Genomic DNA, 20,724 nt, shown 5'->3' with positions numbered 1-20,724 from the left:
TTTTGACAAATCATCCTTTTCCCTTTTGCTTTTGATTATTGAATATATCCAAGCTGTTTGTACACCTGCCACATTTCAACATCATGTCGAATGCTTTATTGATAATTCTCTGCTTTCTTTGTAAACGGAAAACAACCATAGATTTGCCATATTCCATTCTACAATCGGAAGATTTTTTGTTTGCAAGCCTGTTATGGTCATTCTCAGTCTTACTCGTGTTACAGTTCATTACCGTTTGCATCAAATTATCTCAAGAGATATTTAAGATATCGGAAAAATAAACGCATAAACTGCAGTCCTGTGTTTTTCTACTGTAGAAGTCCAGCCGGGCATTTCTACGAAGTTGACCGACATTTCTTGCTACTCGGAGTGGACTTGGATGAAATCAAAGATGCCACACTAAAACCAGAAGACAAGCCATCTGCAGACGAAGAATGTTATGTATAAAGTTGGAAAACAACGATCGATTAAAACAAATGTCTGTGTTAGATAAAATGCAAATTGAATGAAAGCTTGAGCGCTTTCCGGCACCCGTGTCATAATTACCAGATATTCAACATGTTGAATAATTTCGGTCAGGAATGAATGTTTCTTCCAAGTGCGCGCGCATGAAAAGCTATCGCTTCAGCAAATGTAAGCTTTACGCATACTCTGTCTACGGTAATATTTGCTATTCAAGCAAAACGGCTGCTGTTTATGGTATGTTTAATTCGTCAACAGGTGTAGAAGACAAAGAAATGTTGCTTTTGCCATTTTTGCGTTTGGCGAAGGCGTTTGATAGCAGCTAAATCAACTACATGAACAAAGCGTGGGATTCCTGGACGGCCTACACATTGAGCTACAAATATTGTCCGTGAGCTGGACGCTAAAGATGCTGAGCAGTTTCGGAAGTATCGTAGATTGGATTAAACCGCTTTCGATGAATGAATTTGGTCTTCTAACATTATAGTCCGGCAGATGGTGGCAAAAAAACTCACCATATCGCGGGGCAATTCCATTTTGCTTTAAAATTGTCCGAGTACGGATATAGAACACAAATCCAGATGTTGGCCTTGGTAATTTTTCTTGTGAAATCAAGCCAACACGTTTTTTTGCGCCAACTCGATGACTTTTGTGTTATGATGAAAATTGAGTTGGAGAAGAAATAAGCCCGCGATATTTCGACCATCGCATATGTAATTTGGCGGTACTTCAAATAATTTCATTTGTTGTGTAGCATGCATAACATCAAAATTATTCTATCACACAATTGAATTTTTGAATTTTTGCAATTATGCTAGTAGTTCATTGTTGGCAAACTAATAATGATTTCAAATAGAGAATATATTCTTATTCCTCGTCACTGTGAAATGAAGTGTATGTGTCAAGATCATCTTCATCTTGTGATTGGTTTGTGCACGTGGTGCAATTACATAAGTCGGTACATTTCGAGACGTTTGCAATGCATTTACATCGGTTGTTTTGGCATCCTGATTTTTTGCAGCTGCAGGATAAGAACTCCAGTAAGGAATCTGGCGCAGGTTTTTGATTCATCCATTTAGGTTCCAATATTCCATTAACCTTTTGGACTTTACAGTTTTAACCAAACCACCATCGGTTGTCGCTAAAGGACCATGGAATAGGGCCCAAAGAGTAGGCGAGTACTTCTTGTAATGATACATCGCGCTTACCACGTATCACCAGCAATCGAGCAAATATATCTCGGTCAGCTTTCAAAGTAACACTTTTATCTTTAATCTTACAAGACTTCTTCGCCTTCATCGCTTGAAAAGTCTTGAGCTTCATTTTTGGAATAGGATCGAACAAATGGACTTCACTGGACTCGATACATTTTGCAAAAAAGTTATGAAGAGCTTCTTTCCCTCTACTTTCAGCGTTTACCATGTCAGCTTGAACTTCAGGACTACATTGCAATCCAGAGCTGAGATGCACGAGATAGCTATTTTCTTTGTAAGGTGTTCCCCATTCTTTAATAAGGTTGTAGCCGCGAGTGACGCATTCCTCGTCGAATAACACTCTCTTTCTTCCCATGTCTTTCGTCACATTCTTAACATCAGAGATTCCAAGTAACTCTTCCATTCTTGACTGACATTTTGCTGCAACATGAGATGTAAGTGCCCATCTTTGTACGGTTCCTTCAGACATACAGAAGCCGACAATGCCACCAGCACACTTTTGTTCCCTATTGATAGTTTGTTCAATAGCTTGGTCTGATGCTATTTTATCAAATTTGCCATTCTGTCTTCGTACAGAAAAATGGCCTGCTTCAAACTGTTCATAAACTGCTGGATGCGTTTCGGGTGATTTTTGCATATTGACTAAGTAATATGTCAGGAAACGTGCATAATTTGGACGGTCGTAGCCAAATAGCCAAGGGAGCATGTTTTCCGTAGACTGCAGGTGCATTTTCCAATCACCGAGTTTGATAGATCGCGTGAAATCGAGCAATATTTGTACCATTTGCAAAAATGATGACCAAACTGAAGCTGTTGGACCAAGTGATCCTTTTAAAAGATCTCTTTGATACTTGTGTATTTTATCAATAGTCTCTTTATGAACTTCACTGAGTGTAGACAACGATTCATTTGTGTGAGATGACATAAAAGTTTGCATTTCCACGGAGTTAACTAATTCATCGTACCTTCGAGATTTTTCAGGTTGATCATCAAGCCATTCTATAAAACTGTCAAGCATGAGCCTCTTGACCGCGTCGTAAAGATACTTCAGTGCTCTCATTGCAATGATGAAATGTTTACCTTTGAGCATTTGATCAACAGACGATTCGCCAAGTATATTTGATTCGATTATAATATCGCGAAGACCAGCATCTGCAAATCTCTTTCCAATGACAGAGATAAAAATACACATAGCATGGAAACCACCAAGACGCAGGACAATGAACTTTTTAAGATCACTATGTTTAGGATTCATCATCATTTCAACTGCTTTAGAGTAGATCGCCATGTCGAGAACGACATCCGTTTCATTTAAACCAAGTTTTTGTGCTTTAAGTTTCGATTGAGTTAACAGCTCTAAAACAGTATCATGAGAAGTCGGAGATTGGTTGATAGATGGCAGGTATCCAATTTTGTCATAATTGTTGCTGTCATTCTCTCACACCATAAAGTTAAATCCTGTCGAATTAGGTGTTTTCTGTTCGAAATTCTTCTTACTTGCTTGACTTCTAGCAATGACCCATATAGTATCAATCACGTGCGAGCGTTGGACTTCCTCTTGGTATAAATCAAGATTAACTGTAATACTTTCCTCTGTATTCTTTCGCTTTACCTTTACATAAGATGGTATCTCGTTAGGTAGCGCATGAAACTTCTTACGTTTGGTAGTTGTCTTTGAGACTAATGACACAGTTCTAAAAGATGGCTCGGGCGTATTAAAGAAAACGTTAGAGGATTGTATCACAATACCATTAGTGCAGTGTAAGCTAAGTCCTTTGAGACTCTCGGGATTAATGTCGTTGTTATCCCACACAAACGTTACAAATCGAAATGGTTGTATTATAGATGGAGTAAAGGATCTGTGGATCTGATTCTTGGCATGTTCCATCGCTAAATTTGTCTCGATCATCAGGACATCGTCGTATGATACTCCGTGACCAAACTTGTTTATCCAATTTATGACATCCTGAACCGGTTTTCCTTTAATTGTAAAAGGAAAACAGATATGTTTTGATGTTTTCTTGGTCCCGTTATTAGCGTGGTATATCAAATCTTGGCCAATAGAAGAAATCAAACGCGAAACTTTTGCAGACTTTTATGCTTTTTCCTAAGTATTTCCTCCAAAGGCATGTTGTTAAGAATGGAACACTCGTGTCTTTTGAAAGGAGCTCACTCTTCGATGGTGGCCAACTGCTGAATGTGCTGGTACTTTCCAACAATTCCTTACGTATTTCACGCCCAACTTCTTTTGTTTTCTTCTAATGTCATTTCCCATCGACTGTTACCAAGTTTTGCCCTGACTGCTATTTCGATCAACTGCCCCTTTTCAATGCTGTTGTTATATACATAATCGCTACCATACTTCGGAGACCAGAATCCAACTTTTTAGCCGAAAAATTTACGAATATTTTCTTTCAGTCGATGAGGTGCTGGCGAACCAATCTCGTAGTTTTCTCCAAACAAAGGAATTTTGATTTCCGAATGCATTCTCAGTAAATCGCACATCCGAAAAACTTCGCAACCTGTGATCACCCTGTTTTCGATAACAGTGCAAAGCTCGTTAAAGATTTTCTCACTATCGCTTGGAAGTACATTCTTTACATCCCGTTTTCTGCTTATCATTCTGTAACATGTCCTATGGTAGAAGAATGCAAGTATTACCTGCCATTCGCACTCACCAACCATGGCCTGCAAATGAGGGTAATTCAACGAGAAGGAAGCTTCTTGTAAAGTTCGTGCTCCATTTTCTGTTTCACATTTTTCTAAGATCTCATATCCGCCACTTCTTGCTGTTTTGTTTTTACCACATACACAGCATTCATAGTCTGCTAGTATTTTTCCTAAGTAACAACATAAATATCATGAAATAATGTTCCCTTGTACAAATATAACTATGGCATGATAAAAGTAATTTTTCAGTTGTGTATATCATCAATGAAGTTTCTGGAAATTATTACCATTACTTTTTGAAAGTTTTTGCTTCATACCTTTCCGATTTTTCCGTTTCGATGTAGCACGAAGACTCTTCGCTTCATTGATGTTTGATGTAGCCGATTCTAACACGCTCAATTTTCTTAGGGCTTTACCATGCGTATAGCTTTGATAGCATTTTCTGTGGTATCCTTTTTCTGCTGAAGGCAAATCATCGATGATCGAAATAACTTTTTGGTCATTATGAATTTTCGCCGCGTTGTACACTGACTTTATGGATGTTTCGCTAAACTTTGTTATTGGTTCAGCACTTTTTTCGGTACAGTTTAAGATACAATTAAAAAATTTCAGCCGTCTTTGGCTTTTTCGGAGGTGAAATATTCACATTGACTTCAAAAGATGATAATTTTTTTGGCTTTTTTGACATTTCAGACAAAATGTGTGGCAGTTTTATTGTTTTTCTCTCAATTATCGTATTTGAAGTATACTACTCACCGCTACCCAAAAGACTGTTGGCTCAACTCCTCCCGCAAAATTTTCAAAACAAAATGGCGAAAACTTAAGAGCATTCGAAGCTGGTTGACAACATCCTTTTATGGCTTTCACAAGAAAATACACACTGGCCAACAACTGGAAAAGGACTAAAAAGACGGTGTTCTACAATTATAGCATAAAATCAAATTGCCCCATGATATGTTGAGCTTTCTATCATTTTTGAACCAATATCTGCCGGACTATTATATCAGCTATCACGTTTTGTGACGCCATCTTCGTCTAAAGTATAAAATGAGTTACTTTGCGCATGCGTAAAGTTACATTTGCTGAGGCGATAGCTTTTGATGCGCGCTCACTTGGAGGAAACATTCATTCGTGACCAACATTATTCAACATGATGAATATCTGAAAAATATGACACGCTTGCCGGAAAGCGCTCAAAAATGCCGCCGAACACTGGAGGAACCTGCTTACACCAACTTTCACGAGTAAAGCTTAGCTCAGCCACAGTATAGTGAATATACAGTAGAAGCCACTCTATTGAAATTTTTTGTGTCACGCATATCTTATTACAGATGTGATTACCATAGTGGCGGCCAGTCAACTGCAATTTCTGACCAATAGGAATGGTGAAATGGTCAACGGCAGCCAGCAAACTAATTAAATATACAGAAGCCAATTGCGCAGCCATGGAGCATTTTCAACCCTGTGCTGAATTGAGCTCCGTTAAGTGAGTTGAAACTTTAGCTCAGTCTTAATACAAATCATTCGTTATATCATACGAGCGATTATAAGCCAAATTTTTAACCCTGTGCTGAGTTCAAGCCCGGTGCTGAAATTTCAACCCTGTTTACCTAATCGGGTTAAAATTCGAGCACCAATTAGGGGCTGATAACAGGAGCCCGGGTAGCCGCGATTCAGCCAAGCGTTAAAAGATTTTGGCAAATGGAAACGATTCAATACTTGTCATCAGATAAATCTTCTCAAGCAATTTCACAATATTCTGATTTAATAACTACGCAAAACATTTAAAATGAAAACAGTCAATTTGGCCTAATTTGAGAATTACAACAGGAATGAATTGCGGCGTTTAACAAACATTTACCCTTGAAGTTTTGGCCCCTTTCAATCCCTCGAAATCATTTCACGCCTCACTGAAACCCGGTTAACTGGGATCATGTAAACAGCCCCTTAACGTTCTAATATCACCATGTGTCGAACTCAGCACTGGAACGAAAATTACCACCATGTAATCGTTTTTAACGTAGGGCTGAGTTTTTTAACCATATTTAGTCAATTGATGTCGGCTAGACATGATTTTTATGTTTTATATTTCTGGTGTCTATTGGATTAGATTCCTGTTAATTTCTAATTACTTTTTAACTAATTGCCAAAGGCTAAACTTTGTTTTGGAGGACCCCAAACAGATTTTTAGAGTTTTTGTATTTATGTAACACGGCGATTTGTAATTTTCAGGGTGCCAATTTAGCACCCTTTAGGGAAATGAAATATGGAGCTTTTGGCTGCGTACTTCTATTAAAAATGGACGCCATATTGAAAAGCAAACAATGCTTTTTGTTTGAAATGTTACGCCACAGGATACAGCAACAATAGAAGATTTATTTTGTGGTAAATGATCAGTATTTGGGCATAAACTTCAAGAAATAGTTATTTTTGCATACGGCTTATGCTTAAGTCACAAAATAAATTTACAAACGTTACATGAAGTAGTTCAAACCATTAGTAAAGCAATCATGTTTATTGCAAGAACTACGGAAAAGTTTTGAGGATTATTCAACAATTATTTCTACATTATTAAATAATTTAATGTGGAAATTTTGTGCTGTTATTTAAAATTTGGAAGTCCCTTTGGAACTTTTCGAAGATAGATGAATGTTTTTTTTTAATGTGAAGGCACAAGCAAAGTGTTAATAAAGGCAGGTAAAGAAAAAGTGAAAAAAATCATTGACACAGGAAAAACTAGAGGAGATTCCATTCATGAATGGTTAGAAAAAGAGAATCCTTGAAGGGAATCCTGACATTCAAATACAATGTTGCAAGTCTTGTGTATCATCGTATACATCACTGACCAGTGGCGTGCGGTGACCGAATTTAATAGGCAAGCGCTGGGGTCGTGGTGTACGTGAAAATACCGAATGTAGAAGTAGAACATAAAAGGATGAAAATTCCTATGCTATATATTTTATAGGAACATCAATCTTATTTATACCTTACATCAGTTACATGATATCTACCGGATACAAATATCAAAACTACTACGCAAAAGGAAGCTCTTGTCAATATCATAATCTTGTATTACATGCTACAGATAATATCTTCTACATACATAAATTGCAAGACAATAGGCGCGAAATGTATTGTAGCAGTCGTGATTATAACAATTAAGAACAGCCAGTTTCGCGCACAAAATTGGCACGGTGTGTTACAAACTGAGGCCATGACGTTGTTTAAAGTTTCTATTTTGGTATAATGACGTCATGGCAACGTGTTCTCCCGTTCTTCAAAATGTGTCTGGCACTGACTCGTACGTTTCAGAATATCGGAGAGTCGTGTTTATTATTTAGTATCTTGTACCTTTTATTTTTAGTCATTAATTTACGAATTCAACGACACAAGACTGACAAGAGCATAGTGTTTTGGTCATAATGCTAGTCATACTTTACCACAACACACGTTTGCGTGCATTTCGATATCTCTGCAGACTGCGGCCCCTGCTTGTTTACGCACATTGTGCGCAGAAAATAATAAAATAACCAGTAAAGCACCTACTACTTTGAATTAGAAATCAGAACATTACCTTTCGCTCTCAGTCATCTTTTAATAAACGATAACATTAACGGCGTGAATAATTCGGATGTCCAATGTGTTGAATATACGAATATTATTCGTGCGCTGATATGTGTTTAAAATTGCGAGCGTACAAGACTGTTGACCAATCGCTATCAAGCGGCGCCCTTAGAAGCGCCGCTTGCCTTTTCTCGATATTCCTCGAATAAGAAGCCTCCAAATCTAGATTAACGCATGCGCAAATGTTCAAATTGAGCTCCGAAGGCAAGCGCGCTTGCCTTGGTTAATAAATAAGGAATTTTTAATTTGTATTTAATCTACTTGACTCATCTTACAAGTGTAGCAAAGTGAAACAGAAAACCACGACAGTAAATCGCGTATAAATAGCAAGCATTTCAACTGTAAAGACAATTTAGACAAAAGATTACATTGACATTGTTTAGAAAAGAAAAATTTAAACTGATTTTGCTCAGAGATTGATCCAAAAAATTTTTGTTCGGTAAAATGCTTAGGCAAGCGGCGCTTGCATGACCGCACGCCACTGTCACTGACCCATATAAGGCGTCATTTAAAGATTCAAAGCGTGAGTCAAGAAAAAACTGATGCTACAACTTGCTCGTTTGTTGTAAAACGTAAACGACAATCAAATTCAAGAACAACGTTTTCTTTCCAGGAAGACTGTGTTTTTTGCGGTGAAAAATGTTTTATGCGAAAGGATCCCCGTCACCATAGTCGATGGCATTCACTTACCTCAGACCCAAAAACTGGCCAGGATTACACAGCTTTACTTCTGATCAACAACTATATCGAGTAATGGTAAACATCCTTTTGGCGTATCCGCATATGTTCAAGAAATTCATCCGAGACATTGAGCAATGCATATGTTCGTGGGTTTTGTTGGATGCTCTGGATCACTTATGTCTGATATGGGTTTTAAAGAGATCCTTCAAGCGGCTTTTGCAGGTGTTGACCGTAAGCGTTCTGGTAAACGATTTCCTCAGAATGTCCGGACTCTGCGAATGCTTGCTAAGGAAATTTTACGAAATGTTATTAAAGATATCTAGTGCTTTGAGCACTTGACATTGGTAATGGAAGAAAAGGCTGAGAAAAGTAGGACAACAAAAATTTTGGTAGAAAGTTTCATTAAACCAGTGTTCATCATGATGATGTTTGTTCGGGCAGAGAAAGAGGGTGACTGGCCTTTATATCTTGGAGCAGTAGAGGCTATGATGCCCAATTTTTTGCGGGTGGGCATTTCAACTACGCAAGATATGGTTTATATAATTTGCGCTCAATGGAGCGTCTCCCGGCAGAACTTAGAGATAGATTTATGAAAGGGAAGCATGTAATACGCCATAAGCCTGGTTTATGGAATGAGTTTGGTCGGATATGTTTATCGAAACATTGTTTATGGGTTATTGTAATGGGCCAGGCGGCTAAATTAGTAAAACTTTAAACTCTTCAGCAATATCTCGTTGGGCATTCAGTCTTCATATTGCAGCCATCTGATTAAATGTGCTTCTGCAATGAAAGATGAAGAGGCATCATCAAACGATGTAGCTACCCATAACGAAGAAATGCCAGCACGTATATTTTCGGATGCAAAAAATCGACAGAAATTGAGGGAAAAGCTGCAATTATGTGTTGATCCACTAAATCCAGAAGGCCATTGTAAGAGTTTATTTAATATCGTAACTGGCAAAAATGCTCCAGAATTTGTCAAGATAGATGAAGCTGTGCGTCTTGGAAAGAATCAAAAATATTCCATAAATGTTCCATTACGATTCGTGTGTCTTTACATCATATATGAGTCATAAGATATCATTGTACTTTAAAAATCTGGATATGACTGTTCTATGTCAAAAACAATGACCTTATTTTTAAAATACGGTGAAAGATCAGGAAATAAATGCAAAAAGAAGTCATAAAACAGGTATGACTGAAAGAGTACATTTATGCAATATTAAAATATGTTTTTGTTATCGGGTTAAATTACAGTAATTTAGAAAATGTTCATATGGCCTTTGTCAAAATCACCACAAAACCCGACAATCTCTCGTTCGCAGCATTTTTTATTCAGTCAGTGGAAATGTTCAATAACAGCCAAATAATAAAATTTTAGATTCCTAACCTCTTTGTTTTATATGATCTTTGTAACTCATTTTGTATCTACATTTCTACAACATAGCATGCCTGTATCAGTACAGTTTGGTGGTACAGTTTGGATGGCTGAAATCTAGAAATAGAATGTGTCAGCCAATATATGAGCTCGTAAATTAGATTTTCACCAAGAGTGCCAAGTTGACACTCTTAAAATTATGAATTTTATATTTTGTAAAGATACAAAAAGTGCAAAAACCTGCTTGAGGTCCTTCACAGCTACGTTCTGTCTTAAAGTGCCATTTGGCAACCGGACTATAATTAGAATTTGAATTTAGTTAATTTAACACGCACAATAAAACATGCAAGTAAACAGCCATTTTCATTTCAAGAACGCTAGTCAGATTAATGACCCACATGCCACAATGGCTACTCCATTTTCACATTCTCTGCATGAACAAAAACTGGTAGTAACTGTAACGTATGGAGCAAATGCCAATAGCAAGCTGCTGTAGACCCAATTTGACTTTATATTTTCTTTACAACCCGCCTACAATAATTCACTAATTTTCTTAATTACACTTCTTTATTAACACTCTTTTGAGTAAATTCTGTTAGTAACTTATATGTCTTTTTATGTACATGCACTATTCGTGTTACGGACGGTAAAACTTGTATATTATTTATTGGCACAGGATCATGCACGTAGCCAGAACAATAATTGGGGGGGGGGGCATATTCATATACATTAATTTTATAATCCGTAAAAACAAATTTTATCTTTACGATAGAAAACATGCTCAATTGCATGCGCATATAAAATTTAAATAAAAGATTTCCAAATTCATTATTCACAAATTTTATTTTCTCTCCACCCACCCCCTCCCTAAGGGAAAGTATAGTTTTTTCCAGCTGTGATCTTTGGAAATGCTTCCATTGTTAAAAGATTATTTACATACGCGATGCAAAACAAGTCATACGTATTATTTTGATAGTTGCTTCTCATCAGACGAAGCAAAAACTTTAAGTAGTGGAACAAGCACTGAAATTATTGTAAGTTTTATTTTTATCGTATTCTCTTTATGATTTAACACTGGTACGCTTTGCCATAAAAATTTGCGAATTCTTTCTGTATATGTAATGACAATGCTCAAATTCCATTGCGTCAAACGTTTGACTTAAATGCCACAAGTTTGAATTTGTATGTAGTTTTAGTCTCTATTTATTTCTCCTTGTCTAAGATTATATTTTTAAAGGTATAGATTTTTACAAATAGCGAAAAATTTAGAAAAAAATTAATCAGACAGCAAGTACTAAAACAATTCCATACCATTGGGCTGGGGTGTTCGATTGTTACTCACTAATATATCGTTATTCTTATAAAATAGCGTTACAACAAGACCATTTTAAAGCTCTTATTATTTGGGCAACTTTGTTAGCGTGTATATTAAATATTTATTTTGTTCATGAGTCATGAGTTAAGAGACTTGAACTACGTAGGCGGGAATGGACACGTAAGCAAATTTTTCAATAAATAAATAAAATTCATAGGAAGATTGCTGTTGGCGTTGTTTAAACTATTTTCATCAGCTTATCATTTAGATCTTGACAAATTTCCATTGGTACTTCATGATGATTTGGTTGAAAACTGGTAATCGCTTGAAAACTCTATAAAATTGAAATTACATGGATTACTATGCAGCATTTCAATAAATACGATATTCAAGTTTATCGTTTGCATTTTTTCGTCTGTTTAACGTTTCAGAGGGAAAAAACTGTAAATCTTAAGTACATCATAACTGAAATAAATATTACTGAAAGATTGCCGATAAAAAGTTCGTATAACTTATCTTTGACATTGAAAACATTCAAAGTTACCGGTTCATTAAATGCACCATGCTAAGCAAACACTAAACGGAAAATTGAAGAATGATGAGAATATTAAAATGACTTGTTCTCTCACGTTCGAATTTATTTGCAATATGAATACGATATGAATAATACATATGTCGAAATCAACTATCTCAAGTGTTATTAAATATAAATAAGTAGATTGCAATGCAGTCTTCAAGAGCTTAGCTTGTTTTTAATTTGCTGAAATTTAATCGTTGTTGCTAATACCTGTATCTAACATCTTAAATTTTATTTTTTAGAAATTATTGTTTTCCTATCAAAGTAAAAACAAGTTGCTTTTCTTTCTGTCATATTGATGACATTAAAAATCATAATGATGATTAAATGTCCAAGCGCTTTGATAAAAAGCAAAAAAATACAATTGTCAAAGCCAAAATGATTAAGATACACTAAACTTAATTATTTTTATGATGCTTCGTTATTGGTCAACGCTGACTACATCGTACAGTACAAAATTCTTGTATATACATTCCACACACATCTTTATAGAAGTTCATTTCACTGACTTCTACACACGCAGTTCAACCAATAATTTATTAGAACTACCGCAAGTTTTTTTCTTGAATTTATGTATGGCACTTTTCATTAATGAGATTATTTCTTCCTGAATTAAAGACTGAACATTTCTATAAAGCTATTTGCATCAAAGACAGAAGTGATGTATATTATTTCAAATTGTATATTTTAATTAGCCATGTATACATCTACATGCATAATGTGCCTTTTAAAACATCGCATACAATTATCGTACCGTCTTTGATTAGTAATTTTTATTGGTACGGATTTTTTAGTTCTAACCATTTTGTCATTCAAATGGATCCAAGCTACAACTCCTCAGAAAGTCTGGTCAGAAACTCAAGCTTTTCAGAAGGTAACCTTAAAAACATTAGGTTCATTAATTCTCCGAACTCTTTTTAACTCGACAGATGCTTTCATCTTTGATTTTTCAATCTCAATGTTTTCGCATTTAAAGTGGAAAGATCCTTACATCAACTTTTCCATTCACAAGAACTGAAAATTATTTAGCAGTGGAAAAATCAAAAAGCAAGCTGACGCAATTTCTAAAGTTAACGAGAGTAAATTAAGTGTGGAAACAAGGTGTTGATAACTTTTAAGAGGAGCATTCAGTCTAAACATCCCTCAACGCCCTTTGAACTAAATATCCCTCATCCGTGTGTTTGGGAGCAGGAAATACGCTGTTAATACAAATAAACTGAAGCAAAGGCAAACATGTTGTTATGTTATTATTTAGTAGCTAAATATAAAAGTCAGTTCACCTTAACTGCTAAAGAGGTGTAGGTATTTCAAATCTTGTCTAATAGTCACATTTTTTTGATGTGCATATAATTAGAAAATTAAATTTCTTCTTGATACATTGATTTATTCCTTTCTAAATAGTCTACTTTACTTTTTAATTGAAGAATTGCTGTCTCAACCGTGGAAATGTTATGATAAATCAATAATGCATCACCAAAAGTTCAAAATGATGGAGGAATATGGGCAGGAAAATCCAAGAAAAGTTAAACTTGTAAATGGTGTAAAGGTTATTTGTTCTGAAGAGTTTTGCTTGGTAAAGGAAGTGATGGAACTCGTGTTTACCTTGGACTCGGAAAAGATGGTTACGGAAAAGCAGTAAAACGATTGCTTCGAGATAACTGTGTGGAGTTAGCCAAACGAGAAAAGATATTTTGAATGAGTTGAATGCCAAGCGCTCAAATTATGTTGTGAATTATTGGTATCTTGAAGAAGAACCAGGCACAGATTATTTGTATTTGATATTAGATTTGTGTGAAGAATCGTTAGAGAGTTATGTGAAATCTTCTTCTTTGCAAGATCTTCAAAAAGTCGTTCCTAAAGTTCTTATTCAAATCTTAAATGGTCTAGTTCACCTTCACAGTGGTCCGTGTCCTATTCTTCATCGGGATTTAAGACCATCAAACGTTCTTCGAGATGTGGATGGAAATTTTTTAATCGCTGACTTTGGTATAAGTCGAAAATTATTAAATGAAACTTCGACACATCAAAGCATACAAAGAGGAGCTAAAGGTTGGATAGCTCCAGAGTCATATGACGCATCAGATGAATCAATTGATAAAGTTCGTTACAAAAAAGAGTCTGACATTATGGTAAGTTCTTGAAGTAGAAATAGAGGTCCCTACCAAATACAACATTTGAATGTTGTATTTGGTAGGGATATCATTATCACTGCCACTGATATCATTATAACTTTTAAATAAAATTTTTGTTTACCTTCATTGTACAGTCATATAGTGGCGAAATACAAATTGTACTGTATAAAATATAAAAATATGTATATGTATGATAATTAATTGTTGTTATTGCCTTATTGGTTTTACGATTGTATGTCTCTCATTTAGATTTCTATGAAAAATTTATGGCTACGATTTTTAATTGGAGAACATTACTCTAATTTTTTTCGAACTGAACTTGTATTTTTTGCAACTAACAAGTAAATTAACTCCATTTTTTATTGAAAATAGAATGCCGGAATGGTGGCTTATTATGTTGCAACAAAGGGGAAACATCCTTTTGGAATTGAACGGCATAGACTGGACAACATTTTGAAAGGAAACCCAGTTGGCTTGAACGAAATCAAGGATGCCACGTTCAAAGACCTTTTATCGTGGATGCTACAGCTAAAACCGGAAGACAGACCATCGGCCAAAAAGGCGTTAAAACATCCTTATCTACAAACCGATAAGGAGAATTTTGATTTGCTGTGTGATGTTGGGAATGAACCAGAAATAAAGACATCATCTCCACATTCTCTTCCCTCAAATATTCGTGAGCAGTTGAATATTTCAATAGGTTGGATGGACCGTATCGATCCTGAAGTCTTTAAACATATCAATAAAGTATCCGACTCTACATGGTTAGGTTGCCTAAGATTTTTACGAAACGTTCGCCAGCATTGGCGTGATAAACCTCGTCCACAACTGTCATCATGTGTTAAAGATGGAAACTATCAAGAGTATTTTCTTCAACTTTTGAGGAACTGCCTTATCTAGTTCACAGAGCCATAAGATTGAGTGACTGGAAGGCAAGACCTGATCTAGAGAAACATTTTCCAAGTAAGACACAGAAATGAGTTTTCATTTTGATGGCCAAGCTATAAATTAGGGGTCCATGACACTATATTTGTTATTTTCACTCTAGTTCTCCTCTTCATTTACTGTACTTAATGCATGTATGTTTTGAATTCTGTATATTGCCGTTGCAAACATTTGTGACATGCTGTAAAACTTGAAGAAGGCAGGGAAAGAAAAGCGAAGGTGTTATTGATTACGCTGATCTTAACGGTAAATAGCTATGTAACAACAAACTCTGTGTACGTGTCACTTTTCTTAAATATTCTACCAAAACCGTAATCTCTTCACTTGTATCTGGTGCATCGTTCTAATTTTGTGCAACTGAAAATAACGGTTCAAGCATGTGTGATAGTACTAGCAATAGTCAAAATCTTTAGACGAGATTAACGATTTGTCCGATATCCAAAGATAGTGACGAGTACCTACGAATCATGATGAGACAGGCATATTTTTATCGTATGGTAAAAAGAAGCTTATAGCTTATTATGTTGTCAAACTTGTAAAGAACACATATGCAATAGTGCAAGTCAAAGTCAGCAAATGCTTGTCGCTGAAATTGCGAAAAATGCTTGCTTAGAAAAAGAAGAGAGTTTTCGATTAGAGTTATTAATCCTTTTAGCAGCTCATTTCACTTATTTTATTTTCTTTGCATTATTTATCCTAAGTGTAAATGGTCAGATCAAATGACGAATGGAAAAACAAGAACATTATCGTTTCAATTTAAAGCTAAATGTTCCACATCAACGAAGTATTTTTATTGTCTGCAAAAGAGGTTTATGGGAAAGCAATTGGCAAGAAGGAAATCAATGATACCACAATTCAAGATCCTCTTTTATGTATGTTTTAATTTGAGGCTCTTAAGCAAGTTAGATTAAGTAACCAAGTTGGATATTACATGGCCAGATTGCTATGAATTTTCATTGGATTTTGCAATGTTATATAATTAACTATTTCTGAATTGAAGATTAAATTCCTAAGAACGCAAGACGGGGTCGGGGGCATATTTTTAGCCAATAATCATTCGTAAATCGTTATCCTATGAATATTTATCCAGGGTAAGTTGTCGTATAGTAAGTGGTATAGTTAATTGTTAGTATTCTGTGCATTCTCTGTGACGATGGTGTTAGTATCAGGGTTGTAAATTGACACGTAAGTAAACCTTTTAATAAATATTACTTTTGGGAAGTCTTGTCTTGGCTTTATCTTTCTCGATCTTTCGGTTTGTCGTTTGTATGAGAACTATTTTGCGTTATTTGTATCAGCGATAGGTGTTGTGAACATTAATGTAAATAAAGAAACAACTTCTTAGTTTCGAGCCGCTTAAGTTTGTGTTCTCTTCTGTGTGGTAAATATAACTAGAATATAGCGACCTCTATAAAAACATGAGTTCACGACTGTAAGAAATATTCAAGATTGTAAAATAGATAATGACATAGATAAATACTTGACATGTGTGTAAATGAAAAATACATGAATCAATAAAGTAGATAGAGTTCGTAAAACGCTGTAAGCGCTGCATGTGTGAAAATAAAATGGATAAGGGCACTTGCATGACATTTTAGCAGTCATTGATATATTATAATTTTGCCAAAAACACCCAAATTGTTTTTTCCTGAAAGTAAAAGCTAACGAGAATAAATGCACAAATATGAAGCTTATAAACATAACTAACCATGCATTAACACTTATGCTGCATTGTAGCTTCCTGGTGAACATGGGTCACAAAGCTCTTGGAATGAAGAAAAACCGTTATGAAAGAATTAGATTATAAGAAAAAGTAAGCTTTGGTTCTATTAATTACATATAGTGAATGTACTTTGCATTGGGAATGCAAGCCATATAAATTAGTTCTTAGTCATGCCACTTGTGCAAAGCAAAGGACTTGCTGTTTGAATTTAGATTCCCCACATTGTTCACATGTCTTGTGAATGTTGTTAAACTTATTTAAAGACATATTTATCAGTACTCAATCTCTCTCATGTGATCTACAATCAAATAGAATTATGTTCTTCATTTCTTTGCCAGGTTAAGACATTGTCAAAATAAAAACTTCTTGTGTTAACTGTATATAGATTGGGTTAGGTTCATAATATAAATCCTAAGAGATTTGACTTGTCTCCAATCCCTGTGGGCTTGGTAGCTCTACAGGTAGAGCGTCAGACTAGTATCCCGAAGGTGCAAGTTCAAATCTCGTCCAAGTCACATGTTTTTCATGTTCATATAAAAACCGTGTTAAGATTTATATTATGTATAGATTGGGTTTGGTTCATAATAGATATCATAGCATTTTAAATCTTTACATTTTATACAAAAAATCAGTTTGTGGCTCTACAGATATAACATGAAAATTTTGTGAGGTTTATCTGCTGGCATGAAAGCAAAGCTGTTATTTTGATCTGATGACATTTTGAAAAGAATCAAATGCTTTATAATCAAAATAGAAGAATTGCATACATGTGAAATCTTTAACTATGTGTGAATAAGTTGTGATCTTTTGTTTATACTGAAAATAAGATTAAAAATGCAACCAAAATCTGAAATATTAGTTAAATCTGAAATACTAAAGCTAGCACAAAAGAAATGAGTAATCAAATTTAACGCACCTTGTTGTATAACTTTATGCACTAAAATATGTGACAAGCAAAGTTAAAAATAAAAATAACTTATATACTTGTTTTAGTCAAATATGTTTATGGCAAGTTCTGATGAATTCGATTGTTGTATAGTATATTGTGAAATGTAACAAACTGTTCAAATAAAGTGCAATTGGTATGAAAATCTGGTTTTGATGTCCCCCAAATGAATGGTATCATATCACCCATCCACAATGTCAGGCTATGGATTTGTAGCAGAGGCGTAGCCAGCTCGATAATTGGAGGGCAATATTCATTTATAATCTGTATTAAATTCCTTTGAAATCCATTGTTTTCTTGAGATTACAACATACATATATCAGTATTGGCTCCCCAATTATTGATGAAGCAGTCTACGCCACTGCTACGCAGAAGATAAAGCAATGGTAGAAACCACGAGTATCACGTGTGTAATCGAGGTGTAATCCCATATGTAATTCTCATCTGCCATACTAAATGCTGGGACTGCACGCTCATCCCAAATGCATTTTGTAAGCTAAAATATCAAATTTTCCAGCTGTAAGATTTAAGACCGTTGGCGAAAGGCGTGAAAAAAATATAAATTTGTTTTGTTGTACGTAAACGGATAAAAACAAAACGTGTTTGCGACTTAAACAGCTATTTATATTGTGTTCATTATGTCAAAACTTTAGAACCCCCTTTAGAGCATTGTTATGTTTTCACATGTCATCTACTTAATATGAAATTCTCAAATATAGTGAGGGCCAAGTCATTGGTGATGGGGAGGGCTTGGTGCTGTAAACCTTGAGTAATTTTGTGCTATTATTAATGAATATAACTAACGTTAAATCTCTAAACAAACAACACCAAAAAAATGTGTCTTGCTACGTCAATGACATGTTAGGAAATACTTCAAAGGATTGTTCTTGAACTTTATAAATGTCTTCACATGATACCAACTTAAGTCTTCCATCATCTGTGTGTGTGTGTAGGGGGGCAGATTTAATTTCTCGAGTGGAGTAAGTATTCAAAATTCCAAATGAAAGTTTTCATTTACTTTGTGATGAATGAATATTCGTATGCTTTGGAAGTAGAGACTCTAACGACAAAGTTGATTTTTTTGTCTTTAGTTAAATATGGAATGACTTTAAAATTTGGCCACTACAACTGACGCAACAAAGAAGAATTTTCTGTTCACTTGTAGCTAACAGTAGATTCCATACATGGGTAATTGCTGCTGTCCAAAACCTGACACCTCCGTTGGCGAGGAACCGTTCTTGAAAGAGGGGAATTGTGGTATGATCTGTTCTTAACAGTTCCTCCAAACAGGCCCTGTGCACAAAAATTAATAATTGGAATAGCAATTTAATCACCCAGATTCAAAATATGGACTGTGTTGCACAACCTATCAAAATTTCAAGTAATTTGGTGCACGCTCTGGCAAACTCAATGTCTTCAAAACTTGGATTATTTCGAGTTTGTGCATTTCAAACAAAGTTTGTTCTATCATATCAAGTTCAATTTATGCATTATCGGGAAATTGCATAAATTACAATATGAAATTATCAACTCCAATTCTTGAAAGTGTATTTGTTGCATAAAGCGAGGTATAAAATGCAAAAACGCAAAAATCCATGTTTTCAGCGCGTGCGCCAAAAATTTAGATTACGATAGATCTTTTTTTTATTTGATCATTTTTTTCGAAAGGTCTGTTTTGAAAGATTTTTAACAATGTAAAAAATCTTGCATTTTCCGAATTTTAAGTGCCTTCCATGTCAAAGAACGTTAAAATACTTAAAATTAGTAAAGGTTTTTGGTTATTTAGCGCGCGTCTACTTTTCGAGAACTTTTTTCCTAGAATCAACCATTTTCTATACACCTTGTATATTAACTATAGATTTATTGCTAGCACTTGAAATTCATCATTGAAAATTTACATAAAGCTTGTTTTTTACGTCGCATTTTACATGAGTCGATTGCATACAAAACTAATGAGGAATTTATCTCAATTTCATTTGTTTTAAATGCATTCGACGCATGTAAAATGCGACGTATAAAACAGGTTGTTTGTCACAGAAATGTTTAGTGTGGAATACGCTTTCTTTTTTACGCACATGCAGATTTTCGACAAAATAACTTTAATTTTTTCGCAAAAGTCGGTCTTAGTCGTAAAAATTCTACCTGAATTTGCCTGTTTAAAAGCTTGATTGCCCTAATCTGAAGACAGTATGCAGTGTATTCCATTGTATCAGTTGTCAGCAATATGCTTCACTCTTGCTTGCATTGTTCGTTTTAAAGAGTGGTTTATGATATATTAGTTGTTGATAAGTTGTTTTGACGATTTGCATGTTGCTATTGGAATTCTCAATTTGGAAACTTGTGCTACTTTAGGGCCCATTCACACTAAAACTTTAAATAAATTCGAAATCGATTGGAGTCCGTACGAGAGCTAATGTGAACACTTACAAGTGATGCGAAAACGAATTCGATCAGAAATAATTTCGGCCACCTCAAAAGGTGGTCTTAGAGTCTCGAATCGGGTTAGTCTGCATGATAATGTGAACATGCAACACGAATAGAATCAGATCAATCTTGATTAATCACATGTTTTTAGCTTAAAGTAAATCGTTAGAACCCGGGAGTATTGTTACATGTTTGTAAATGCAGATCGTCCAGGTTGGTATAGTCCTGAGAAGGACTGTTTTTGTTGTTGTTGACTGACGTTTCGACAACCTTAGCGGTAGTCATCTTCAGAGTCAAATGAGGAGTAAACGTCAGGTTAGCCGTATTTGTTATCTGGTTCTTACGTCATTGTATTGTGTGTGCAGGAAATGTGTATTGTCATTGTGAATTAGTGTGAAGTGAAATATTTTTATTTTTAGTTGTGATGTGTGATTTAGGTGTGATGTTTTTAGTTGTAATGTGTGGGTGTCAATTGTGTATTGTTATTGTGAAATAGTGTGAAGTGTAATGTTTTTAGTTGATCGTTTGTTTGTATTGTGAATAAGTCGTTTGTAAAGTGCCGGTAAATGCTGTGATCTGTTCAGGGGGGTTTGTTCCATGTTGGTATACTAACTTTCTAATGTAAGCCTTTCT

At 35.2% G+C, this 20,724-nt stretch overlaps 1 protein-coding gene and 3 long non-coding RNA genes across 4 annotated transcripts in view; all 4 read left to right on the top strand.

Moving 5' to 3' along the window:
• Positions 1–20,724, top strand: part of LOC124455575 — a 156,514-nt gene that overhangs the window by 113,443 nt on the left and 22,347 nt on the right. The window lies entirely within an intron of this gene.
• LOC124455606 lies at positions 10,955–13,598 on the top strand. Its single transcript, XR_006951934.1, has 3 exons — positions 10,955–11,063; positions 12,716–12,795; positions 13,346–13,598. It is a non-coding gene; the product is annotated as an uncharacterized LOC124455606 (long non-coding RNA).
• LOC124455611 lies at positions 15,201–16,019 on the top strand. The gene is made up of 2 exons (XR_006951939.1): positions 15,201–15,244; positions 15,700–16,019. It is a non-coding gene; the product is annotated as an uncharacterized LOC124455611 (long non-coding RNA).
• Positions 16,124–19,203, top strand: LOC124455607. Its single transcript, XR_006951935.1, has 3 exons — positions 16,124–16,183; positions 16,736–16,811; positions 18,759–19,203. It is a non-coding gene; the product is annotated as an uncharacterized LOC124455607 (long non-coding RNA).

Source organism: Xenia sp. Carnegie-2017, unplaced genomic scaffold (assembly GCF_021976095.1).
Source record: "Xenia sp. Carnegie-2017 unplaced genomic scaffold, XeniaSp_v1 HiC_scaffold_4, whole genome shotgun sequence".
NCBI lineage: Eukaryota > Metazoa > Cnidaria > Anthozoa > Malacalcyonacea > Xeniidae > Xenia > Xenia sp. Carnegie-2017.
The sequence above is the reverse complement of the archived record's forward strand: the minus strand, read 5'-3'. Positions and strand labels throughout refer to the sequence as shown.